Raw genomic sequence first — 12652 nt, 5'->3', positions numbered from 1 at the left:
TTAGCTGCTCCGTCATAGTCTCTATACCCACTCTTCTCCTTGTCACTGGTTTATTGCGCACTCCATCACTATCCTGCCAGACCCTGATTCTTCGCCCTCTCCACCCTGTTCTTGTTCCCTGACCTTTGTCACCCCTCTTCTGTACCCGTGTGTTCAATGTTGGTCCTCGTCTGATGGACTAATCCTCCATAAAAACTCCTTTACACAATCCAGTCAGAACACCCAGCCCAAGAGGCCACTACAATGTGTCCAATCCGAAACAGGACGTGGATACTCATAATAAGAATATGCAGGTTGAGAGTCTTGCTCCATTAAATAATGGTACCAGTATGGTTGTAACAGATACAGAAAAGGCAAATGTGTTAAATCAGTTCTTTTCTTCAGTGTATGAGGAGTCTGGGTTCACAGGCTCACTTTATAACTGCACGAATGGTTCAGCTCAATCTAGTCAGTGGCTGACTCAGGATATGATTCAAAAAGCTTTAATACAAATTAATGTAAACAAGGCTCCAGGGCCTGATGGCATACACCCCCGGGTTCTAAGAGAGCTTAGTTCAGTTTTAGACCAGTCCTTATTTCTGATTTTCTCAGATTCATCTGGTATGGTGCCTATGGATTGGAGAAAAGCTGATGTTATTCCAATATTTAAAAAGGGATTTCGATCTCAGCCTGGCAATTATAGGCCAGTAAGCTTGACATCTGTGGTGGGCAAATTATTTGAAGGCTTGTTAAGGGATCACATTAAAAATTTTGTCCTAGTGAATGGCATTATGAGTAGCAATCAGCATGGCTTTATGAAGGATAGGTCATGTCAGACTAATTTGATTGCATTTTATGATGTGGTAAGTAAGATTCTGGATAGTGGGGGGGGGGGCAGTAGATGTGATCTATTTGGATTTTGCCAAAGCGTTTGATACTGTGCCCCACAAATGACTGCCTTCTAAACTAAGGTCTGTTGGGCTTAAAGGAGAAGGAAACCCCCAGGGCGCTAAACCCCTCCCCCCCTCCCCTGTGCTGCCCCCCCTCCCTCCTCCCCCCTGGCCTACCTGTCCCCCTGGGCAAATGCCCCTAACTTTTTACTCACCCCTCTGCGCAGGTCCTGTCCACGGAGTACGCAGTCGCCATCTTCACCCACGCGCGTCTTCTTCCTGCTCTGATCGGCGTTTTCTGGCGCATGCGCAGTAGGAACAGGTACCGGTACGGCTCTACTGCGCATGCGCCGAATGTCACAAAGTTTTCCGATTTCACTTCGTGACATTCGGCGCATGCGCAGTAGAGCCGTACCGGTACCTGTTCCTACTGCGCATGCGCCAGAAAACGCCGATCAGAGCAGGAAGAAGACGCGGGTGGGAGAAGATGGCGACTGCGTACTCCGTGGACAGGACCTGCGCAGAGGGTGAGTAAAAAGTTAGGGGCATTTGCCCAGGGGGACAGGTAGGCCAGGGGGAGGAGGGAGGGGGGGCAGCACAGGGAGGGGGGGAGGGGTTTAGCGCCCTGGGGGTTTCCTTCTCCTTTAATGAAGTCGTTTGCACGTGGATAGGAAACTGGCTACAGGATCGGGTACATAGGGTGGTTGTTAATGGTACATTCTCTACTTTGAGTAAGGTTCTTAGTGGGGTCGCCCAGGGCTCAGTATTGGGTCCACTTTTATTTAACTTGTTCATTAATGACTTAGGGGAGATTGTTGTAAGTAATGTATCAGTGTTTTTAGATGACACAAAACTATCCAGCCCAGTTAATTAGATCCAGGATGTAGCATCCTTGCAACAGGATCTTGACAAACTGGCAATCTGAGCAGCTACTGTAATTGGCAAATGAGATTCAATGTTGATAAATGTAAAGTCATGCACCTGGGATGTAGAAATATACAAGCCACTTATACCCTTAATGGGACTGCACTAGGCAAATCCATTATGGAAAAGGACCTTGGAGTCCTTGTAGATGATAAACTTGGCTGTAGCAAGCAATGCCAGTCAGCAGTATCAAGGGCAAATAAGGCCTTGAGCTGTATTAAAAGGGGCATAGAGTCAAGGGAGGAGGGGGGTCATTCTTCCACTGTATAGAGCACTTGTAAGGCCCCATCTAGAATATACCGTACAGTTTTGGTCTCCATCGCTCAAACAGGACATTATTGTATTAGAGAGGGTCCAAGAGAAGGGCAACTAAGCTGGTAAAAGGTATTGAAAATCTTAGCTATGAGGAAAGACTGGCCAAATTGGTGATGTTCACGCTGGAGAAGAGGCGCTTAAGCGGTGATATGATGACTATGTATAAATATATAAGGGGATCATATAATAATCTCTCTAATGCTTTATTTACCAGTAGGTCTTTCCAGCTGACACGAGGTCACCCATTCCGATTAGAAGAAAAGAGGTTCCGCCTTAATATTTGGAAGGGGTTTTTTACAGTGAGAGCTGTGAAGTGGAATTCTCTCCCTGAATCAGTTGTACAGGCTGATACATTAGAAAGCTTTAAGAAGGGGTTGGATAGCTTTTTAGCAAGTGAGGGAATACAGGGTTATGGGAAATAGCTCATAGTCCAAGTTGATCCAGGGACTAGTCCGATTGCCATTTTGGAGTCAGGAAGGAATTTTTCCCCCTCTAAGGCAAATTGGAGAGGCTTCGGATGGGTTTTTTTTGCCTACCTCTGGATCAACTGGCAGATAGTTAATAAAAAAAAAAAAAGTTGAACTCGATGGACATGTGTCTTTTTTCAACCTTACTTACTATGTTACTATGTTACTATCTACGAAGAAGACTGTATACAGTAATTAACCTGTTACATGAAAACAATTTGAAAAAGTTATAAAGAAAAAATGTTCTGAAATACTTGTATGGTAACAGTTTAACATGTGCTTAATGTACTCGGTGATTCTCAAAAGTGTTAAAAACAGTAGCATTAAAATGGATTAAAGAAACAAAAACAAACCACAAAGATTGTTACATTTTTCACCATTTACATCACATGGCCTATGTTGCTGAGTAAAATGGGAAATTTAATTGTAACTCTGTCCACCTGGCCATTTCCATGTTAAGAACTGTCAAGCCAACTTGCAAAGCATTGTGGTCCACTCTCCTTGCTGCCAAAGTGTTAAGATTATAAATAAAAATATATGGGAGAAAGCAGATGGCAAAGCTAAGAATAGATGTGCTATGACACACAGCACATAATGAATACAGCCCTGTTTGAGTCATAATTGGAAATGTGCTAGAAATTTCTCTAGCACGTTTTTTTAACTGTTTCATTGCCACTCTGTTAAGTTGACAACTGCAAACATTTGCTTGTTAGGTTGCCAATATGTTACATAACAGACAGAAATATTTAGCTCATAACATTATCGAGTGGTTTAATAAAAACTGCTTCAGTAGCATGCTCCAAAGATGCATAAATAATTATCAATAAAATACAATAAGCATATTATTGGCTGGACTATTTGTGTGGCGACAGCATTTAGTACATTTATGAAATAGTATACGGTTTTCATTCATCTAGGTCATGATATACAGTATCTGGCAATAACAAGTTTAAAGCAACCAGACTTGCTGGATAACCATGGAAACATAAAAACACTATTATCTTAGTTTGGAACAGTGGCATAACTAAAGTGCACTGGGCCCCTCTGCAAAATAATCTTCAGAGGGGCTCAGCTCACTCCGATCCCCATCCTCCCACCAACTTCCCTTCTTGCCTCTACCCTACCCACTTCTCACCCCGAATCCACCCACTCGCTTGTGTTCCCCTTTCTCACCGCAGGTAAGAGAGCGGCTGGAGAGGAGGGGGTTTTCTATTAGTAGACCCCACAGTCCATGACCCCCTGTTCCCCTGGGCCCCCCTGTGACTGTGGGGTATGCTTCCCCTATAGTTACACCACTAGTTTGAAAGATATTCAGTCCATCAGTGATATAGGACATTTGTTTCTAGTCTGCAACTAATGATACTCTGGACAGAAGATGTAACAAAGCTCCAGAACCCAAACATTCACTTTGAGAACCCATATCCTCAGCCACTGGGCAATCGCATGCAGGATATTTGACTCTAAGAAGACATTAAAAGCAACCTGACTTGCTGATTAAACATAAAAAAATATTTCACATTTATTAAAAAATCAGACTTTAGACACACAGTATCACTTCTAGAAGTCTCACCAAAGTGTTCTGCTTGACCTAATCAATACAAATACACCATCTTTGCTATCTGTCTTTCTTAAAGGGACAGTACCACCAAAGAATGAAAGCATTTTAAAGTTATTACAACAAAAATTACTGTTGCACTGTACTGGTAAAAGTGGTGTGTTTGCTTCCGAGATACTACTATAGTCTATATCAACAAGCTGCTGTGTAGTCATGGAGGCAGCTATTCAAAGTTGAAAAAGGAATAAAGGCACTGGATACACAGCAGATTACAGATAAGCTATGCAGTATACAATGGAATTCTTCAGAACTACTGTGTATCCTTTGCTTGCATGGCTGCCCCCATAGCTACACATCAGCATGTTTATATAAACTATAGTAGTTTTTCTGAAGAAAACACACCACTTTTACCAGTGCAGTAGTACATTACATTTTAAAACGCTTTCAATGTCTAATATTAGCCTTCTTTTAAATGAAGACCACAACCTTATTTCAGTCCACTAGGGATATAGGGCATTGGTCTGTATTCTCTGACCAGTGATATTCTGGACATAGGATGCAACAGTACCCAACAGTACCCAAACCCAAACATGGAATCTCCTAAACCACTGGACACTGGTATGCATAATTTGTGACTCTTGTTGACTCTTGAGAAGACATTGGGGGTCATTTACAGAGACCCTAGATGCAAGTGCAAGAGCACGAAGAGGTGTAAAAACAACGACTCATTAAGACAGCACTTGCATCCAGGGTCTAGCTGTGGATAAAAAAAATCTGGCACAAGGTGTTGAGTGCTGGGTCACTTGGTACAAAGCATTCCTGTCCTTAATGGCAGAAAATAAGTAACAGGCCATAAGTACAGAATTCTATTGTGGCCTTTGCTGGCACACACTAATTTGCCAGTCACGCATGTTAGTGGATGGCTGTTTATAGGATGAGATACCCATACATGCTTATACTTAACTGCTCCTCATGAATACAGTGCTGCTAAAAAGAGGTCTCTTTTCAAAGTGCAGTGTAAATTGCAAAATGCAGAAAACATGGTTAATTGCAGCCCCTTTTTTGCACTTGGCACCTTGCACTGCATATGATAAATTACCCCTTTTATATGCTGTCATAGTTACACCCGTAAAGCATAAAGGTGGAGTCTTATCCGTAACCCTATGCATGACCCCCTATCCATGACCCAAACAGGAAGTGCTGTCGCTACAAATTAGAAGTAACATCACCAGAATTGGGCTGGGGCAGAACAACTTTAAAAAATTAGTAAAATATAGATAATATATATAATATAAGACAATAAATATAGACCCACAGCCTGACCTGCAGATATGCAGTTCCCACTTTTTTAGTGAGTCAGAAGACCCACTTCAGGACCCCACCTCAGTAAAGGGCTGTTTCAGTGTTAGATGTAATTGCAGGAAAAGAAATGCCTGTACCAGGTCAGAAATACCAACATGTGTGTATATGGACTAACAGATCAAATGGAATTATTTTGATTCTACACTCCAATATTCCTTTTTGTTGGTCATTTGACCTGTGAGCTGAATGTTGTATACATACCAGAGAACACCACAGCTTCATTGTAATTAGCTTGAAAAATGAACTAAACTGTTCTGAGAGCTTGCTATGATTATATTAGTTAGCCAATAAAAGTATCACCTTTATACCACTTTTGTTATTTTTTATTTCAAAAGGATTGCTCTGTAACAGTGTTAGATGTTAAAGTACAGCAACTTCCCCAATGAATAAGCAATATCTTTTACTTAAAGGAGAAGTAAAGGTACCCCCAAGTGATTGTATATACTTACCTGAAACCCCGGGCCGGTGCTCCTATCAGCAGGAAACAGTATCATCTGGGGGTTCTTCCAGCGAGCACCATGGAGTGATCGGCTTCCTTTGACTTCTTCCTTCGACTTTTCAAGCTACTGCACATGTGCATCCGCACAAAGAAAGAAAAAGGTGGAAACTGATCACTCCAGGGTGCTCGCTGGAAGAACTCATGGACGGTGCAGTTTTTTGCTAATAGTAGCACCGGTCCGGGGTTTCAGGTAAGTATATACAATTATTTGTGGGTCCTAACTTTTGGCACCCCCAAGTAAATAGGCCTTGCCTTTTCTTTAAAGTAGCAGCAGTTCTTATGGAGTACTAGGTGATTTGTAACCAACTTTCCACCCTTTAATTAAATTAAGTGCTATTTCAGATTCTTTTTGCTAATAAATAGTAAGGAATATTTATTGTGAAGTGTACCCATTAGAAGTTTGTCAGAAGAACTCTTATCCTCTTAACACATACTTTTAAAACTGAAAGCTGTGCACTACCCATCAAAAATGAATCATTAAAAGTGATTTTTGAAAATCTGAGTGTTTTTTTCAGAGCTATCATTTAGATGATACCATGCCTGCAAATGTCAGGGTTTTGTAAACGTTAACTTTAGAAATATGGTGAATGTGTACAGTCTAGAAACATTAGCAGGCTCTATTGGCTCCTAAAGTACAAATCGACTCCATTTTGTTTTAAAAAAAAAACTTCGTATTTTGCACTAAAATAATATTTGTAGTAGAAAAAAAGAAATCTTTGCCCCTGTTCACTAAGTTACTATATTCTTGTATTACTCTGTCTTCAACCAATATAAATGAATTGCTATTTTAGGATGCCAAGAAGTGATGAAGTCATGGCAAATTTCTGCAAATTTTTTCATGAAACTGCTGCGAAAAATTAACCAGCGAAAAAATTCTCTGTGACAAAAAAGTAATGCGTGTAAAAATGGATGAGCGTTAAAATAATTGTGGCACCCATTGACACACTTTGTGTGTGTAATATTTGTCACATGTGAAAATTATTTTGACGCCCTTTGACTTCAACGTGTTTCAAGAATCTTTAGCCATTTCGAGAAGTTCTATCTATTCTAACTGTCGTCCCAACTGTGCTTTTACCCACTTCTTTTGGTTCTGATTTTGGTTTTGTTCCCTTGCTTTCCATATTGAATGCCACTTGCCAGGCCTATCACTGAGCTGACCAAGAATGGTCAAGGTTTGTTTGGACTTCACAAGCTCAAGAAGCCTTTGACAAATTTAAAAGATCCTTTGCTACTCCCTCCTGTCCTTGTCCATCTTGACCTAACACAACCCTTTATTCTCAGGGTACATACAGTATACTGTCTCAGAGACATGGACAAATACATTTTCTTCATTCTACTTCCTGTAGCCAACACTTGAGTGTGTTTTAGCTGTGTGTTATGGCTGTGTGCGACCAGGCTAAAACTGCTTGTCTTGTGCCAAAGACCCACAAGTACCTGGGCAACACCCAGTACCTGGTGTAGTTCAGTGCAGCAAAGGATCCATTCAGAGAGGTGATTGCAGCAAAATAACTTTCTTATTCACAATGAACAGTTACAATGAAGTAGTTTTAAAGGAAATCAGATGTCCACAGAATAATAGTAAGAGTCCTTTATTTTCAAGTGAAAGCTTCCTACCCAGGAATAATCAGCTTGGGATCTTGGGTCTCGGCACCCTCACTGGTCCTCGCTTCACCACTGAGTCCCTGAGCTAGTGGTTTTCTCACATGGGGTCCATACCCCACTACTTCTTATTGGAGCGGAAACTGCTCACTACATACCCTGAGCCTCTCTATTGCTCCTAGAGAAACTATGACAAAATCTTACTAACACTAAATAACTCCTAGATTTACCTCCTGCAGACCTGGACCTGTTATACCTCACAGTGAGGTATGGTCCCAGGAAAGACCCTTAGCACATCGTGCTAAACCCCATCCTTTGGCATGTTTAGTCATCCTTAGTCATCTATTAATGATTCATCGGAAAGTGTCACCATTATACTGTGTGACCGTTAAACCAAACTGGATCATAGTCAGGTCTGCTCTGTGCTTCTAAAACTGCTTATGTATTCATTAAGGAAGTGGTTTATCTGTATGGTCTTCCAGAATATACAGTAAAAGTGTCAAATTCTATCACAATATCAGAGCACCCTCTGTAAGTGTCTGCAAAGCAGTCTTTGGATATAACCATCAATTCAATGTTGGCACGGGTCACTCAGTGTACAGTATGTTACTGTATACAGGATTGTCCTGTTTGGCTTTTAAAATATTTCATAAAGTCAACCAATAGCCAGCCTAAAACACTTAATCAGACACTTGAACAGTATTTAAGGTGTTTTTACAGTTTTCTTTTCTTCACTTCATCACTGGCTGAGTTTACCAGTAATAATTGTATTCATTTGTCTACTTTATTCCAGCCAATTCCATTTGGATATTTATTCCACTACATTTTCTGGTCTTTCTCAAATAATTTATTTTCCAACAGTATAAGATTTACTAAAAGAAAATATTTATTTTATTCAACAGAATTTATATTGGAGTCAACAGCATTTTTAACGCATTAATCAACTTTGGCTTTCAATTTAAGCTCTGTTCCCTCCTGCCTTTGCCCTGTTTATTGATTGCTGCCTATAGACAAATACAAGAGGTCCTCTGCACTCAACCCATTATCAATATATTTAAGACAGAGACATTTTGTGCATACTGCTACTGAAAAATGCCTTACCCTTTAAACAAAACAGGGATTGTTTGTCCATATATTGCAATATATTTAAGCTGACCAACTACGTCAAAGTCATCCCATATCTGGCCAGTCCTACGCTAAATTTTCATTAAGAAAAAAATTCAGATTCATTAAGAATTCTATTGCTTCATTATACATTTTACAAAGGGACTAAGCTTTACCTGTAACTTACTAGCTGCTTTCAAAGTAAAACTCCCAAATTTGGCTGCCCTTTTATTAGACACCAGTAGAATCAGATGAAAATTGAGCGTATATATATATATATATATATATATATATATATATATATATATATATATATATATATATACACACATATGGGAAAGGCATTTTTCAGTAGCAGTATGCACAAAATGTCTCTGTCTTAAATATATTGATAATGGGTTGAGTGCAGAGGACCTCTTCTATTTGTCTATATGTATTTTGTGGTCACAACCTCATTGCACCCCCACCTAATGTTTTTAAAATGTTTTTTAAAATTAGTGGTGAGCACAACTTTTCCTTATTGATTGTTGCCTGTCTTGATGTAAAGAACAGATTTAGGAATCAGCAACATCCAGCCCTCCTGGGATTGGACCTGGTGAAGAGAGGCTAATGAGGCCAAGCTGTAAGTACCAAAAGCAGAAGGACTAATCGTAGTCTTGCAGGTCCAAGACCAAGACAGGAAGCAAAACATGGCCAGAACAAGGGGAAGACAGAATAGGCACATGCCTTGCAAAGGTGGGACACATAATTCGGGGTTCTCATCTTGGATGAGGTGGCCTGGGGTACTGGTCGGTTTATCCTGACTCTAAAGAGAAGGTAAACAATTGTTTAACAGGCAGAGGTTTGTTCAGGCCTGTCTTCAGCTCTAATCCTTTGTGGTTCATCTGTTTGAGAAAGGGTAATGCTTACTATTCCCAGCACTCTTGGTTCAAGTCATACATTCCTGGGAGCAGCACATAAATTGTGTAGGAGCTGGCAACTAACAGATACAAACACACCTATTTTCTATAGTCTCAGGTCACAGTATGCAGAACAGAGTGAAAGTCTAAGATTACTTCTTGAGCTTATCGTCCTTTGATCCTTTCTATGTGCTACATTTGACTTTGTTCATTTAACTTGAATTAAGTAAGAAAGAGACTTACCATATTTATTCCTTGCAAATATTGTAAGCTATGTAAATGATTTATGCACTTTACTATGCAGGATGTCAGCCACCTTTTTTCTTGGCATCTGTTAACTTTCCCAAGTTATCAACTGAAGGAGATTTCTAAGGAGTCACTTAATTATAACTTTTCCACATTCTTTTATATTTTAAATGCTTTCAGACTTATTTTATAAAGGGATAAAATAATCAAAATAAGATGGTTTAGTACTGTTATGATTTTAAATTGTGTAACAGTCTTTCCAGGGATAGTTCCTAATGTATGGATCCAGCCATACATGTGAGGATCAGCAAAGATGTTTGTGATTGATGGTCTCCTTCTGGAACAAAAACATACAGTTTAAGATACTGTAGTGAGTCCTTTGCCTTCACAGTAGAAGGCCATGAGGTCAATTGCTTTCTAAACTACTGGCATACTAGCAATGAGCTTTCTGGGGTTGTTCTTAAAGGGGAACTATCTCAAACAGGAAAATTTAATATAAACTGCCCTAACCTAAGGAACTTTTAATAGCTAAAGCCAACAACCATTTCTCACTACTAATACTGCTTGATCTCTCTGCTGCATTTGACACTGTGGATCACTCTCTCCTCTTCCAGTCCCTCCATTCGCTTGGCCTTGTCCTGGTTCACTTCTTACCTCACTAATCAGTCTTTCAGTGTCTCCTACAATGGAGTAGCATCTTCTCTCTTACCTCTTTCTGTTGGGGTTCCTCAAGGCTCTGTCCTGTGCCACTCTCCCTCTATAATTCCTCCCTCCACAAACGAATCAACTCATACGGCTTCCAATACCACCTTTATGCTGATGATACTCAGATCTATCTCACCTCTCCTGATCTCAACCCAGAACTCCTAGCTCAGGACTCCTCCTGCCTGTCCTCTATCTCTACTTGGATGTTGCAATGCTACCTTAAAGGAGAACGAAAGGCTATTTGTACTTGGGGGTGACAAATGTTAGGCACATCCTCTTAACATTTGGCACCCAGGTGCAAACAGCCTTTCCTTCTTTAAATGAAACCTCTCTAAAACGGAAATAGTTCTTATGATAGTATTATTATTATTATCAAGTAAACCTGGTTTACAAATAGTTTATCATATGGAGTGAACAGAGTCTAGACTATTTAACTATTACATTCTGTTATAGATTTACTAATCCCTGTCACCATATTCCTAACTTTTTGAATATCTTTGTTTATAAATTTATTGTTATATCTGTCTTCATAAAGTTTTTGTTGATTTGAATTGACCTCGAAATAGAGTACCAAGATGGCACTTAACCTGCCCAGTATTCTTTATTGAATGATGGCATATCAAGAGATACCAATTGTAACCTCGTTTACTTAGATGTATTATACCTAACTCCAATTGGTTGAAATATAAATTATTGATTTAAATATGCTATTGGAAGTGTAAACATCTAGGCTATGATTAAGTATCTGAGTGATATGAAATGCGTAAGGTTGTATCTTTGTGTACTTAAATAAACTACTTGATGATTTGACAAGCCTGCCTGGAAGATTGGTCTCTGTTAGTGCCTGCCCTTTTGCTTTATATGGTAGTCCTCTCCCTAAGCTGAGGGTTCAGGCTGGTCACCTGGACCTCTCTTCACAATGGGTGAGTTCTACAACAAACTAATAGCCCATGTTTAAGAGGTTCATTGTTCTAATGATACTGATTAATATAGTCTAAAACACACGTTTTTTTGCCCACTAGATGCCAATTCTCTTAAGTCTATGGGACATACAAGAAGGTGGAGGCATCAGAGAAAGCTGTAGAGATAAGTAGAGAAGAACAAGAAAATTAAGATAGAGAACAGTTGCAGAATGAGGAATGGTGAAAGAATGATATATATGAAATAAGGTGGAGTAATATAGAATATGCTGGGGTAGGCTGTATTATGATACACAATACATAGGCAGGATGCTGTGTTTGCAGAAGCAGAATTGGCAGTCAAGAAAAACATACTTAGGTAAGCCTATGCATACTGGGCATCAAACTGTTCATTAGAAGGAAATACCAAAATCGAAATAGAAAAATGACTTTGCTTTAATATGGGTGAAACCAGAAAGTGGTGGTGGGTGAGGCTTCTAGTTGTGGGAGAGGCTTATTTTAGCATGCCACTCTTTGCTTGGTGCATATAGCATCCATCCATTTGTTTCACTTCAATTCACGCACTGTATTGCTGGTAATACATTTAACACTACCAGATCATTGAAAAGGTAGAATAGAGTTCATGCTTTGTGCTTCATAAAAGAAAAAGGGTCACCAAAGTCAGACCCCACCAGGTGGAAGTGCTCTGTGCACTCTTGCAACAGACCCCAGCCACAGCATAATGACACTCAAGGCAAGCCCCACCACCCTCACCCTTCAGCTTCCCAAACCTCCCTTAACTGCTCCATCCCCTTTCCTTTAGTCCGAAGCACTTCTTTCTTATACCATACAATAGAGATTGCACCAGTCCAGCTGCGTTCTGCTCCTAATTTCTGTGGGAGTATTTTACAGAGGATTCCTACAGTATGTGGAGCACACTGCTGAGCAAAGTTAAATAAAAATTACAGGCTGGAGGGGTAAACAAGAAGAGGCATTGCTGACTGTGCCCCCAGTGTTCAAGAACCCTAGACAGCTGCCTCTTCTGCCTACCCCTAGTTCCAACCATGTCTTGAACCTTTTAGTCCTTTTGCACTTTTTCCCTGGGTCAAAAAAATCTCATTATGGTTGTGCTTGTATTTTAGTACTGAACCATAAATACTAAACCAGTGGCCTTCAAACCAAATCTGCAGCGTATTGAGTATTTGTTAT

This window comes from Xenopus laevis, chromosome 3S (assembly GCF_017654675.1).
Source record: "Xenopus laevis strain J_2021 chromosome 3S, Xenopus_laevis_v10.1, whole genome shotgun sequence".
NCBI classification, from domain to species: Eukaryota; Metazoa; Chordata; class Amphibia; order Anura; family Pipidae; genus Xenopus; species Xenopus laevis.
This window is presented reverse-complemented; position numbering follows the sequence as displayed.